Raw genomic sequence first — 15,363 nt, forward strand, 5'->3', positions numbered from 1 at the left:
GGAAGGAGGCGCCTGGGTGGCTCAGCTGGCTGAGTGTCTACTCTTGATTTCGGCTCAGGTCATGATCTCAAGGTTCATGAGGTAGAGCCCCACATTGGGGCATGAGGACAGCTCAGAGCCTATGTGGGATTCTTGGTCTCCCTCGCTCTCTGCCCCTCCCCCACTCATTATTTTTTTCTCTCTCTCTCAAATATCAATAAATAAAAATATTTTTAAAAAAAGAACATTTTCCTCCAAAATTCAAGTGTCTTGGAAACAAGTAATCTTAAAGTTCAGCAGGAAATCTTTGCTTTTAGTTTCCATTCGCTTGTATTTTAGGAAAGACCATTTAAAATATGCCCAGGGGTTGGGCACCTGGGTGGTTCATTATGGTGAGCGTCAAACTTTTGATTTTGTCTCAGATCATGATCCCAGCATCATGGGATTGAGTCGCATATTTGGCTCTGCACTGAGCGTGCGCCTGCTTGAGATTCTGTCTCTCTCCCTTTATATATGTATATGTATATGTATATGTATATGTATATGTATATGTATATGTATATAGTATGTCCAGAGGTTAGAGAAAAAAGTTGCTACATTTTGACATTCAATGTTTGTTGAGATGCTGATAATTAACTCTTGAGAACTGGGCAGACAAAGTTTATCTGGGACATCCTTCAACCCCTTCTATCTGCTTGCCTGGCAGAGCCCAACCCTGAGTGAGTCCAACCAACTGCCTTCTCTGGACAACTGTGGGAAGACATGAAGTAGTTCTTAAGGAAGATAGACAAGTTCATGACCACTGGCCCTCCTCAGCCATCCTCCCATCGTTATTTCTGGTCAGTTCATTGTTCTTCATAATGCCAACTTAAAAACTTCACTCTCTTCAAACTCCCACTACTTCCCCCACATTCTGAACCATCTGATAAAAATTTCTTCATATCCAATTTATTGTCATATACTTGAGCCTGCAAGCAGGATAGAACCCTACCACCATTCTTGGACAGAATTAACAGGACCACATACAACACAATTCTCTTCTGTGATTCCTAAAAGAGGAGGGAGATTGGAACCTGGGAGGAGGGGGGACTCTGTTTCCAAATGGTTCATCAAACTTTTTAGACAAAAACAAATACTTTTATAGTAAAGTCTAATTCATCCATCTTAATACATATATCTTTAAAGAAACCCAATTCCATTTACTCTCATTTGAAGATCATTAAGAAACCTTTAGCTTTATAACTTAATATTGGGTGTGTGAATCAATCTTCTATGTCTTTGGGACATAATTCAGTCCCTTAGAGCCTGAACACTACCACAGAAATAACAAAACGTAGATCTTTAAATTGCAAAGCTGGGGGCCATATTCTACATCTGAGATGGCCCTCGAATTAGGCAATAATATCATGTGAGTCTGGCTTAAACCAATCACTTAGTCTTACCTATATTATTTTTATTACAGCCTTTATGCAATTTTTATGATTATCACTTTTAGGAATGGTCTGACTCAGAACATCAACTCTGACTTCCTACAGGGCAATGCATCAACCTCCTTTCTTTTGTACTGATTAGTGTGTATGAGGAAAGTACAAATGTTCTTTCTTTTATTATCTATTATTATTATGGAGGTGATGAAGGTCTCCCCCTTCTGGGGTGTAATTCTGACGTCAGTTAGAGGAGGTTGAAATTAGTTGGAGTTTCAAATTCACACACATTAGAGCTTCATTGAGTTGCCTTTCAGAGTCCTCTCAAACATTCTGTTTCTCTATCAATGCTTGACTTCAGATTTGATACATCTGTCCAGAGCAGCTCTCCCAGACACTCCTATTGTACTTGGTGCTGCGCTTAAATCAAGCATATCTCAAACAGTATTGGACTGACTAGCTCTCGTGTCAGGGATAATGGGACTGTATTTTCATCATCGTGGAATGTGGAACAATGGCAGTCAATACGTATTTGCTGAATTAATGAATGGAGTGTAATCCAGCTTAGGGCAGGTGACAAAGGAGTGGTCAAGATGAATTGCTGAACTCTCTTTCATAATCTGATTTTAAGATAGAATTATGAATCTAAGGAGCATAAGCTTTTGATCCATTTTGGAGGTGAATGAAATGGCACTTCTAAAAATAAAATATACCATTACCCATGTTGACTTAAATCAGTTATTCTTTCAATATGGACTCATTTAGTGAGAACAGAAAGTTTATATATTTATATGTGTATCAGCTAGCCTTAACTTCTCTACCCAAAAATATAAAGTGACTCACTGTCTCTTTACAAGAATTTCCAGATCTGCTGTGGTAGTTTTGTAATGGGTCAACTTAGCTAAGCTGGAACTACATTTCCCCAAATTCCTCTCTAGTCAAAGAACAGCCACAAGAGAAATTTTGTGTGCGATTTAGAAGACAAAAGTGAGGCAGGTGTTAGAGGCTTAAGGTGGAGAGCACCAGGCACTGTAGCTCATACCTGTGGTCTCTCGTGTGCTTGCTCACTTTATCATCATGAAGCATCAGCCAGGCCCGCAGCTCCTCCTGCTGGATCCCCTCCTCCAACTTCTCCAAGTCCTTGGCCTGCTGCATACAGCTCATGGCAAAAGTACTGGCTGCTTCTTCTTCAAGCCTCCCAGACATAGAGGCTGGACATAGTGAGACAGGTACAGATTCTAATATGCCTAGGTAGCTTCTAGTTTGTCCTCACAGGTTCCAGTTTGTCCCCGCTCTCCTTCATTCACTTCCTATCAGGTTTTTCATTCATTCCAACGGCTGGCCCTGCGTGCCTGCAGTGACTTCAGGCCCACACCAGATACAGAGGCATTGTCTTCCATAGAATTCTTCACCAGCTATCATCATTGTGTGAGATATAATCTTTGTAATAAATCCCCTATTCTATATTATTCAAGAGCTGTCTTACTTCCTTGATAGAATCTTAACTCATACACTTGTGCAGGGTATCACTTTGTCCTATCCCAATCATTCTGTATAACACATATAGGTTAAAGAAGAGAAGAATCATGGCATCGTCTGGAAAGACCACTCTATGATTTATCATGATATGTTTGCTAATTACGAGCCAAGAGAGCCACTTCAACTTTATGAATGGTGCATAGGGTTGAAGGATTGTGCATCTCCAGTGATTCCTGTGTGGTTGTCCTGTGTGCAGCTTACTCAGCTGTAGATGGCAGCTCTGGAAGAGAGTAGTATTGTAAATGGTTCCTCTCTACATAAAATAGCCATTTTTAATTTGCAACAAGAAACCGATCCATTCATATAGAACCACCCTTGACTCAGTCTAGATGAGATTTAGAGTAGTCCAGTCTAGTGTACTAGGTCATTGGGAATAAAAATAGAAAACACAGTGCATCTGAAGAATCATTAAGTCATTAAAAGCAGAGGAAATTAACTGCACAAGCCACTCCATTTGAATATTCTAATGACAGATTTCCTGAAAATTAAGTTATGTGAGATTTGACTCCTCTATGGCTCCTTTGTTCTATTTTCCTATTCTAAAGCCACTTGAATGTGAATTGGCAAACTCCAAAGAGTTGCCAAGTAAACAGATCAATAACACTCTCTTGGCCATTGTAGTCTACAGAGGGGGTTTTCCTTAAAATTAAAGTCAAGACTAAAAGAGCAAAAGCCATAAGGATTTTATGGGTGCCTTTGAAACTCCAGTTCAAATCACCACCTCTCTACTTGAGAGAAACATGTCCTCATATATAAGAGGTCACCGAATCTCCTGCCTTGTCCAATTCTATCTTCCCCTCAAACTTCCACTGCTATTAGCCATCAACCTTAGTCCCTTTCCCTGAAACCTCAGACTGCTTCTTGTAACTTTTCTGTTAACAAAGTGCCTTGCACATAGTAGTGACATAATAAACAATTTCTATGATGCTAAGGGTCTCATGTCTACCTGGGCCATAGTTCTACTTTCCACCCATGATGAAGGCAATATGCGTATATTGGAATTGGAGTTCTACTTGTAGAACTAGCCCTATTATTTTCATGAACTTCCACTTTCTCAGGGCCTGTTTTTCCTTCCTTCTGAGATAATGCCCAATATTCTTTATAGTTCAGAGAACAGAGTGCTCCTACAAAGTTTACTACAGTAACCTCTTCAGCATGCAATGCAAAAGAGAGCTGAAACTAGGTTTGTTTAGCCTGAGTTGATTAAAACCTTCCAGAAGTGATCAGCTGAGACCTTCAGAGCAGTGCAGCACCACCATGGAGGCACTTCCTGGACCCCAAGCCTGAGATCAGATGCTCATCTGCCTCCCGCCTTCTTTCTCAACCAATCAGCAGATTTGATTCTGCCTTCAGTTAGGGACAGATAGCCACAGCCACTGGCTTCTGAGAGGCATCTGGCTGAGTTTCCAGGATACCTGCTAGCACTGATTTACTCACCCCTCTAGTATATTTGATGAGATTTGTAAAGTTCATCACCAGATACTCTACTAGTGGGCCTAAATTCTTAGAAGAGTTGAAATCGTTTCAGAGAGAAGCTTTGTTTGTAGATCAGAATGACCAAGAGATTGGCTTCCCCTGCTGGCCCAAGAGCCCTGGGTAATCTTAGCCTAAGTGGCTGCCAAAAAGGAATCTTGAGAAAAATCAGTTCCAAAAAGAGAAAGAGAGTGTCAAGGGTGTTTTGGGAATGGTTCCAGGTAATTTCACACTACTATGAAGCACCCAAATATTACTGTTAATCAAGCCAAACCTTTCCAACTTTGATTTTGTTTTCATACACAGTGATAAGGTAGGGGATATTGTAGCAATATGAGATTTTGTATGTGACTGACAGCTGTCATCTCAGCTCTGAGGATGTAAGACCACTAGGCCTAATAGACTTGCTTGTTCACCTCATCTTGGGTGGTGAAAATCATTAGTAATTGTGTCTAAAAGAGCTTTGAATATCAGAGCTTTATGAAATATACTAGTTCATTTTCCCTCAATCCCCTGATACTTTTTTTTCCACACACCAAAAAATACCTTAGTACATAAGTTACAAGGACCTCTGGCTGATAAGTGATTTATACTAAAAACACTGAACATAGTCAGGAGAAAGCAATTCCTGTTATTTCCCCAGCTCAGAATTTGGACCTATTCCAGGCATTTCTCTCTGAATCAGGCCCAAGCATCCCCATCTGGAGTACTAGCAAACTGATGAGATCTTCTGCCTCATAAAAACCTTATAACCTTACCAAAGCAGAGGGCTGGCTTTATCTTAAAGGTCTATGAACAACTTAGTCATATTTTTTCTAACTTATTTGAAAATTTAAGGGTTTTTTTTTTCACTTCCACACCTTTGAAAAGTGGTGGAGAACGTGTTTTCACATAGCTTCCAGCATTAAACCTCATACACCACATCTACTGCTGCCTGAATTTACAAGGTTTAGCTTGGACTTTCTGAAATAAGCTGGTGCCATCTGATTAGAATCATGACTCATTTGAGCCAGGCTGGCTGATGCAATCAGCAATCTATCCAATAATGCTTGCACATAGAAGCTGTCTTATTAAATACTCTGCTGGAATCCGCCCATGAGGAGGAATCCACCCAGACCCAGATTCTCACACACTTCCTTGAATAATCAGGAGTCAGTACGTTTAACTTGAAATAAATGTAGAAAATTTACTTGTGAAAGCTCATATTCCTGGTTTACTTTCACAAAATTGCAAGGTTGGAAGTTTCAATAGGTCATTTTGTCCATCCCTCTGCTTCTGGCAGGCCCTTCCTCTAAACGGGACCAGGTGGATGGTGATCTAATCTAGGCTTAAAAGGATGCAGAAAAGGCAAATTTTCACCCCGACTTTGGCAATGCTCTTGCATCTTGCCCTTCCCTCCCCTGCCAAAAATACTTTGCTATGAGCCTCCTATCCTCATTAAAACTCATTTCTTCCTTTTTCATTTTCATAGAAGCTGGAGAACACTACCAACCAGAGAATATATTTTCTTCTCAATTTCTCCCTAGGGTAGGGTCTCATTCGCTTCCATATATAATTGCCAAATCAAAGAGGCACTCCTTTCTGGTGAAACTAGCTTGGGATTGTCTATTTTATGTCTCAAATGAGGCTTCACCCCATGCCCGATAACTAATAAAGTAGTAAATATAAAACCCAGAGGCATTAATCACGTAAAATTGTATATGTAATATTTTGGAACACACAACACAACTTAGTCTAAGTAAAAAAATAATAATAACACAAGTGAGTAATATATGTTGTGCAGGGCAGGGAGTGGTCTTGATTTTAAAATGATATGTATTCATTATTTTTTAAATGGGAAAATAAAGAAAAGCACAAACATACAAAAAATAAAAGCACACATGATCCCACTGTACAAACATAACCACTAACATCTTATATTTCTTTCTAGATTTTATATTTTTAATAGCTTTATTCATTTCGGCAAACCCTGCTGCTAAGTGAAAAGTCACTAAATTACAAAACTATTTCCATTAATTTTAATGGGAAAAACGCTATGTTCCATCCCAGTGCAAGATACCAAAGGATTTTTGTGGATAGTAAAATATATCAAATTAATGATGAAATAACAATAACTTACAAGCAAATAAATACTGTTTGATCATAAATGTAATGTAACGAAGATTTATTGTACTTGCCAAAGGAAAAAGAGAAGTTTTGATCGTAGGTAGGGAGGCTGGAGGCAAAGTGCAAGACAGTCATTTTCTGGAAGGTGGTGAGAGTAAGCAATCGACTTTCAGATAGGCAAGGTTTTCGTACACGTTGAAATCTTGCACAGTTTTAGGCAGACAAAAACATGCCAAACTTCAATGCCTTAAAACAACAAACATTTATTATTTCTCATGATTCTGTGGGTTAATTGGGCTATTTTTTTGGTCTGGGCCAGCTTAGCTGATCCCTGTTGTTAGCTAGAGACTCAGCTGGAACTTGTTGGTCTAAGACAGTGGTAGGCAAACTTCTTCTGTAAAGGGCTAGATGTGAATATTTTTAGGCTTTGAAAGCCATGTTTTCCCTCTTACAACTACTCAGTCCACTGTTGTAGTGTAATAGCAGCCACATACAGCATGTGAACAAATGGGTGAAGCTGTGTTCCTTGCTTACCCCTGGTCTAGTATAGCCTCACTCATGTGTTTAGCAGTTGGCAGGCTTCTTGGTGGTTCTCAAACTTGAGCATGTATTAGGATAACCTAGAGAGCATGTTAAAGCACAGATTGCTGAACCTCACGTCCAGTTTCCAACTCAGTAGTCCTGGGGTGCAAAAGCTGCAGAATTTGCATTATAACAGGTTATTGGGTGATGCTGTTGCGTTAGTCTGGGGACTACATTTTGGAGACCACTGTTCTCGAACTTCATAGCTAGCATGGCTCATCTCTGTTCTATGTGTCTCTCCCTCTCCAGGAGTCTAGCCTGAACTTCCTTTTAAAAAAAAAGTTTCTTTCTTTATTTTGAGAGAGAAAGAGAACACGCAGGAGCAGGGGAGTGGAAGACAGAGAGGGAGAGAGAGAGAATCCCAAGCAGGCTTCATGCTCAGCGCAGAGCCCAACACAGGGCTTGATCTCACAACCATGAGATCATGAGTTGGACACTTAACCGACTGAACCAACCAGGTGCCCCTAGCCTGAGCTTCTTCACATGGTAGTTTCAGGGTTCCAAAGAGCAGCGGAAAAGGCCCAACGTATAGATGCTTTTCAAGGCTCTTGTTTCATTTGCTATTGTCCCATTGTCCAAAACAAGTCACTTAGCCAGGCTTTGTCACTGTGGAAGGAGACTACCTAAAGGTGTGGGCAAAGGGAAGTTTGAATAAATTGGATGTCACTGCTGCAAAAAACTACCACACTGCACTAAAAGGAGTTATAGAACAGAAACACATCTTTGGAACAAAATAAATACTGAGCACAAGAAGGCTTTGAAAAACATGGAAATAGCTCAAATGCACAATGGATGGGAGAATCATAGAAGATACTACCTTTTTGTCCCTCTCATTTGATGTATGTTCACAAAGCAAAATATTTTGGGTTCATCCACTCAGGCACAATTCAAATTTGTTCCATATGATATACCCTTTGATTAGAAACTGCTGTTGTCAAGTAGATTGGTGAATGTGTCTTTGCCTGAAATAATGTCAATACATGACTTCTAACAATGTTTATTTAGTGGGCTTTGGAGTGAAAGAGTTGTTATACTGAGAAAAAATTTGAAAAATAAAAAGTGGTATAACCTTTCAAAAATTGTATTAGTAAAAGGTTAACTGGTAGGTGTTCTGTGAGATGAGTCTGGTTATATTGAACATTTTCATGATTTCTAAGAAAGAAAAAAATGGAATAAATATATATATATTTTTAGTTAAACTCACAAAATACATGTTCTAAACATGATAAACTAAATTAATGGATTCCACCTTGGTCCTGAGGCACTTTTTGGGAGACACCCAGGATAGGAACACGGAATGGAACCCTGAAATACTCTCATTATGTTACAAAAGTCAGCATATGGCTCACCCCTCCCCATTGACCTCTTACTGGATTTCACAGCTCCATAGTTTTGTGACTTCATGGCTTTGATTTATAAAAGGTGTCTTGTCATGGTTCTATTTTTCTGGAATCTGCCTCTAAATGAAACACTAACACTAAAACAAATGATGCCAAATCCAAATGGCTTACAACATGCCTAGTGTTATTTCTTGTGAGACGCAGAAGTATTTATATATTTCAGTGTAAGCTGAAGCACGTTGAACTTTTTTGTACTTGAGTTTACTTTATTGGGGATTAGAAAAATTGATTTTGTTTACATGACAGTGTGCCTCCAAAACTGATGACAGACCAAATCACTCCACAGAGAGTGTTCTCTCCTAAACTAGGCACAGAATTAAAATGCAAGTTGGAGAATAAAATATGCTACCTATAAGGAAACCCTGAAAGAGCTGCAGATAAACTGATAGTAAGCCACTATTCATGGCTCTGAGCACTTGGTTAAATCCAGAATAGAAAAGACATTAACCCTAACCTCAAGGGACTTACATCATGGATGAAGGTCAGACAGGAAAACATCACATGGGCCAATAAACAAAATATTTATGAGACTGGAAAAGCAGTAGGTTGAAAGCTATGCTGTAGGTTGAAAAAGGAGAGAGATGAACAAGAAAGCTCCCCAGTTTTCCCCTGGAAACATAAATGGAGATGATCCCATCAAGCAAGTGAATGTGGTTACTGTGGTAGGTCTCATGGAAGCTACCACTTGGAGATGCTGGTCAGAACAGCTGACCCTTGAACAACATGGGTTTGAACTACATGGAGCCACTTACATTCAGATTTTTTTTTAATAAATACAGTACAGGGGCGCCTGGGTGGCTCAGTCGGTTAAGCGTCCGACTTCAGCTCAGGTCACGATCTCGCAGTCCGTGAGTTCAAGCCCTGCGTCGGGCTCTGGGCTGATGGCTCAGAGCCTGGAGCCTGCCTCCGATTCTGTGTCTCCCTCTCTCTCTGTCCCTCCCCCATTCATGCTCTGTCTCTCTCTGTCTCAAAAATAAACATTAAAAAAAATTTAAAATAAATACAGTACAGTGTTTTTAATGTATTTTCTGTTCCTTATGATTTTCTTAATGACATTTTGTTTTCCCTAGCTTACTTTATAGTAAGAATTCAGAATATAATACACATAACATACAAAGTAAGTGTTAATCAACCATTTATATTATCAGTAAGGCTTCCTGTTAATGGTAGGCTATTAGCAGTTAAGTTTTTCGGGAGTTGGGAATTAGAAGTTATACGTGGATTTCTGCATGCAGGTCAGTGCCCCTAACCTCCACGTTGTTCATAGATCAACTGTATAACAGAAAAAGAAAGAAGCAAATCTGAACTTGTCCCTGGACCATAATTCCTCTTCCTCCATAATTTCCACCTTCAGTTTCTCTCCCTGGCAGGTATGGCTATCATCTTTGTCCTTTCTGTCCTAAAAGGAGTATAACCTCTAGACCCCTTAGACATCCTCAGAGAGACTGTTGAAAAGGGGGTCCCAGCGAAGGTGTTTTAGATTCAGCTTCTGAGTCAAGGACCAGAGAATAGTATTGGTTTACCCAGTTTTCCTCCCCTCAACAAGGGGCATAAATGAACTGCTGAAAGAGAAACCGAGGCACATTAAAATTTTGAAGAGTTTGAGCAAACAATCCATTCGTCTAGGGCAGTGCTAAACTGGAAGTTGTTAAGAGTTCTTCTCCTACAGGAGCTTGGGGCAGGGTTTTTGTAGAGAAGATGCCAGAAGCAAGGCACAGACATTTGATTCACTATAGCTTAAGCAGCTGTCCTATTTGGGAAAGCTTAGTTGGCGTTTTGTGATAGGTTGTTTTTAAGTTTCATTTTCTTGGATTCTGTGCACTGACTCTGGCTTTGGTTTCAGTTTGCTCATGTAGGCTACCAAGGCATCAGTGTCACTGCAGTCTAATGGCCTCCTTGCTTAATCACTCAGCATCACTCTTGCATCCTACATTTCCTCTGGACAACTTCTCTCCATAATGCCTGAGGCTATCATGCAGAGCCAGGGCTCTTTGTAGTACAACTTTCCAACAAATCACATTTGAGGACATAAACACCAACTTGCTGACATGCTAAGATGCATGCTGATGAGAAGGGTGTGACTTTATAAAACTTCCCGGCTAAGATATGCTTTCTCTTAAAAGTGGATTGTGTTATAGGATTTAAAACAAAATGGTATCCATTGATGGTCATAGATAAAAAGTACTGTGTCCTCATGTTTTATTTTGATATGCTGTGACCTTGCGATACTTAGCATCTATGCTATCTTCTTGAAAAGTATTTATTAACAGAGGGGTATTTGGCATAGAAGGATAAATTAGGAGAGGGAACCCCGCAATGAGAATTTATGGGAGACTGGATCTTGCAGCTTGTTTTTTCACTAAGTTCTTGAGACTTGTTAACTGCTTTGGGTGTCTCTGGAGTGTCATCAATTAATTGAACTCTGGCCTTGCAGAAGTTGATTGATATGCAGGTGACTGAAGCAGTGGCTGTGTCTCAATATTAATTACCCTTTCTGAAAACACCAACTTTTTCTCAACTCCTCCAGAGAAATGTAGTGGTGAGAGAAATGGAGAGTCTGCTCTTTCCATAGATCATGTGTTACCTACTCATCACTTGGGGGGTGACGCTTGTCAAGGACAAAATGGAAAAAGATATAGGAAGAAAGAAATTTTAACACTGCAGCACTGTTAGAAGACTTGTCATTAACCCATTTCCCCCAAGATTTTGCTTTGTGTAGGAAAACAAGCCTTGTGGGGTTTAGCTGCAGCCTGCATATGTGGAAGTGTTGAGGTCTAAATGCAATTTGGCCCCTAACTTCCTTATAATGATGAGCCATCATTCACTAAGTACCTTCTCTGTGCAGGGCATATGAATGTACAAGCTTTCTAAACATTTTCTTAAATATTCCTCATAACAGCCCCATGTAGCAAGTAAGAAAACTGATATTCGGAAAGGTTCCCATGATGTCAGAGCTAGGAAGGGCAGAGCTAAGATTCAAACATAGGTCTGCCTCACTTCAAAGTCAATGGGAAATTCTTGGAAGTTTATTTTATTGCTTCACTTCCTTACCTTTAAAATGTGTATGGAAATGGGTAAGAGGAGCAGTGAAAGATGAGAGGCAGGAGTTTAATATGTTAATTTTCTTGACAAGATTGTCCTGACTGAGACTTTTGTAAAATACAGAGAAAGGTCAAATGTGGGTTTGTGAGTGTGTATATAGTTTCCACACTCACAAACTGCAAAAACCCTTCAGGAAAAGGCTGAAATGCATCTAGAGGAAACAGTCTTTAATAGTTTTTGACCCACTCTCTGGAAACTACACAGCTGTATTATGATCTAAACAAGGGAAGAGGGGAAGTGCTGCTAAGAAGAGAGGATAAAACTGAATTTGCCCCCTGTTTATATAAGAAGTTTTAAATCTGTGATTTCAAGATTGCTAAACTACTGTTTTTATAAAAAAAAAAAATTTTCTTTTGCATCACATGAGATCTTATGTCTTTTCCCCATGCCAGTGGTCTCTGCCCTTTGGAAGTGACACATATTTTTCTTTTGAAAGCTCTGGAGATTGCAAGCCACAGCCATCACATCCCCTTTCACATCACAGCCATACTTTCAGCAGCAGGGGAGACTGGCTGTCCATGTAGAAGCCATTCTTTGTCTGTCCAGACCTGAGACACTAGGTCCAGCTCCAGAAGAATGACTTTTGCATTTATCCCATGTGGTGTAAATGGTCCTACTTGAATAGGTAAAGACAGCATTTTTCGCAGAGCATTTCTTGTAAGGACGTTGACTTTCCTCTAAGGAGCATGAAGAAGGTGGTGTAACGTAGTGGTTGAGGGTGGAGCCACCTTCACTCAACCATGTGAGTTCATCCACCATCCCCATGACTTGCTAACTGTGGTGACTGAGATGAGTCATTCAACCTCCCTGGGGGTCTTATTTATAAAATAAAGATAACAATTAAAGAATTGTTGTGAGGATTAAATAGAATGTTGCCTACAAAGCATTTAAACCAGTACCTGACCCTCAATAAATGTTTCCTATCATTAATATTGATAAAGAAATCAAGGCATATCTATTTTTCCTTTCTAATACTTTCCTTTTTATTTCCCCAAAGTTGTTTTTCTACTCTATAATCATCATCCCCTGATTCCCCATTTACCTTCACATCCTGGATGCATATATTTGACTCTCATGATTTTTCTCTATTAATCTTGGTCCCAAATTAAAAACAAATATTAATCCATACCAAAACAAATCATGGATTATATCACAATTTTTAAATCCAAGTCAGAGCCAATATGTCTTTCTTTTCTCCTTTTCCTTCTTCTTCCTTCTCCTCCTCCTTCTTCCTTTTTCTTCCTCCTCCCCCACATCCTGTTTCTCCTTCCTCCCCCTCCTCCACCATTACTACCTTTCCTCCCTCCTCCTCTTCCCCTTTTTTTTCTTCTTCCCTTCTTCCTCTTCTTCCCTTCTTTTTGTTGTTCTTCTTCTCCTCCTTAAAAATCACATCACATTCCTCCTCTAAATTTGTACATTTTTAAAGTTTTTGGACATATTAAAGTTAAGATTATTTAAGGTGAATTGTCAACTGACACCTTATACAAAACCTTTGTTGTCTTTTTTCCTCCAATTCCACACCATATTCCAGAGTTTGGCAGTACTCTAATAAAGGAGATGATACTGTGAATCACAACTGCCTACCTAGTGATGGATGGGTAGGTTCTGGGTAACTCACTATAGAGTTTACTTTTCCAAGTTTGAAATGTTCAAAGTAGACATGTGTTAAGTCATCCATCAGAAATGGGGAACACAATGACAGAAATAACCAGATGCCCTGTAACAAAATGCCATTGGGTAAACTTGGAAAAATTAAATAACAACACTTTTCTCTCCTGGTGTAATAAAATACTGCTTGTGATCTGAAGTTTTACTCGCATTTGTATATGACCATTACTTCCCAAAAGACCCTACATAATCCTAGGAAGCATAATATTCTCAATGTTCACAAAAGACCTTAATGCTATCCTAGTTATTTTTAAGGCACTTATAAAAGAAAGGAAAAAGGATTGTTTGGTAAGTCCAAAAATAGATATTTGAAATAAGAATAGTTCTTAGTTGCCATGTGAACAGTAATGTTTTCTTGCATATGGTATTGCCTGGTGGGTTTGTGGTAAAAATTATTTTTCCAATACATAACTTTATATTAACACATACTGTTGGGCAATGAGGAGAGTGGCCAGAGGAACCCAACATGATGAAATTATAACACACAAGGACAAATATAAAGTTTAACAATAATCAAAATGAAAAAATAATTTTTCTCTTAAAAATGACAAAGTTGCTACAAATATACTTTTTGAAATTTAATAGTAATTATCCCATCATTAATATTCGTTGGATTAGAAATGCTTGTGAAAGTTCTTTCTCAAAATGAGGTCATGATGGTGGTCAGCAATTAGTAGTAGGAGCTGAGTTGCCTGCTATCCACACAACACTCCACTAGGGTCCTTTAAGAACTTATGATGCTCTCCATTTTTGGAATTTACCTATAGTGAAATGAACACCTAAGATTCCTGAACTTACAGGAAGATCCAACTGACCCTTGGGGTAGGAAGAGTGGCTGAGTCCCCAGTGTGTGGGGTTAAGTAAGAATACACATTTTGTTTCTTCTAGTTTTGGAAAGAAAGCTTAGCTCTTTAACCTTCCCATTGTAAACCTTCTACAACTTGAAAGCCTGCCTTCTCAGAAGCCTTGTGTTGTTTTTGACTAGAATGCTCTACCCCTGCCTCCACTTCTCTTTGGCTATTGTTTGACTACTTATTCACTCATTCAGTTTGCTGTCCTCTTTCTCAGCACTTACTCCTGAAAACAACATGGAGCAGTGGTTCAGATTCCATCTCTGTTCCAACCTTGGGATAGTCAATGACTCTATGACTAAAACCCCTATTTCCTCAGCAATTAAAAGGGGATAAAAATAGTTGCCATAGAATAATATTATGAGAATTAAATTAAATCAGACATGTTAAGAACTTGATACACTGCCTGGCACAAAATACGTTTTCAATAAATGTTCACTGTTAATAGTTCTACTACATGCCATGTTCTATCCTGCAAAGTCAACTTCGTGTACTGACTCCACCATGAAGCCTTTCCCATTAAGGCAGCCTTCACAGATCTTCTTCCCAAATCCCAAGCACTTAGTTTTAATCACACAGGACAACAGTAATGATGATGAAGCAAAGATATAATCCTATACTGCCTTGTGGTTTAGCAGTTTTCTCCTCAACTAGAAAGAGAAGGATCTTGAGGGCAAACACCAATTTTCAGTATTTATTCATCTTTAATTTTAAAACATGTTCTGTGCACATTAATGTGTCTCTGGAACAGTAAAGGGTGATGCAGGGTGTATGCAAGTTACCCGCTACTGGGAGCACTCAGTCTAATAAGGATTTAAGACAAGTACACAAAGACCAACAGGATAAGGCAGTATAAAGAAACAAAAAGTAGCTAGGTGTTCCAAAGAGAAAGAAGTCAATTCTGGGCTGATTAAGAAAAGCCTGAAGGAAGAGAAAGCTTCTCTCTCTTTAAGCTAAATAAGGGAGGATGGGCAGGGGGCAAGTTGGAAGGTTGGATGTAGACAGCATGGGGTAGGGAAGAACTCCAGGCACTGAAGGAGACAACAGGGGCTTGGTGAAGTGGGAGCTGACTAATTTGCCTGGAGCCAACTACCCTGAGGGGAAACAGTAAGAGAGGTGAATGGAAAGAAAGACGAGGACTGAGGCAGCCAAAAATAAAACATATTTTTCCTGGAAAAATTCTCTTTGGATATTATAAGTAAGTAAATAATTTTAACATGCTAGATACGATGTATGTAG

The sequence above is a fragment of the Herpailurus yagouaroundi genome, unplaced genomic scaffold, assembly GCF_014898765.1.
Source record: "Herpailurus yagouaroundi ecotype Mexico unplaced genomic scaffold, PumYag 139, whole genome shotgun sequence".
NCBI classification, from domain to species: Eukaryota; Metazoa; Chordata; class Mammalia; order Carnivora; family Felidae; genus Herpailurus; species Herpailurus yagouaroundi.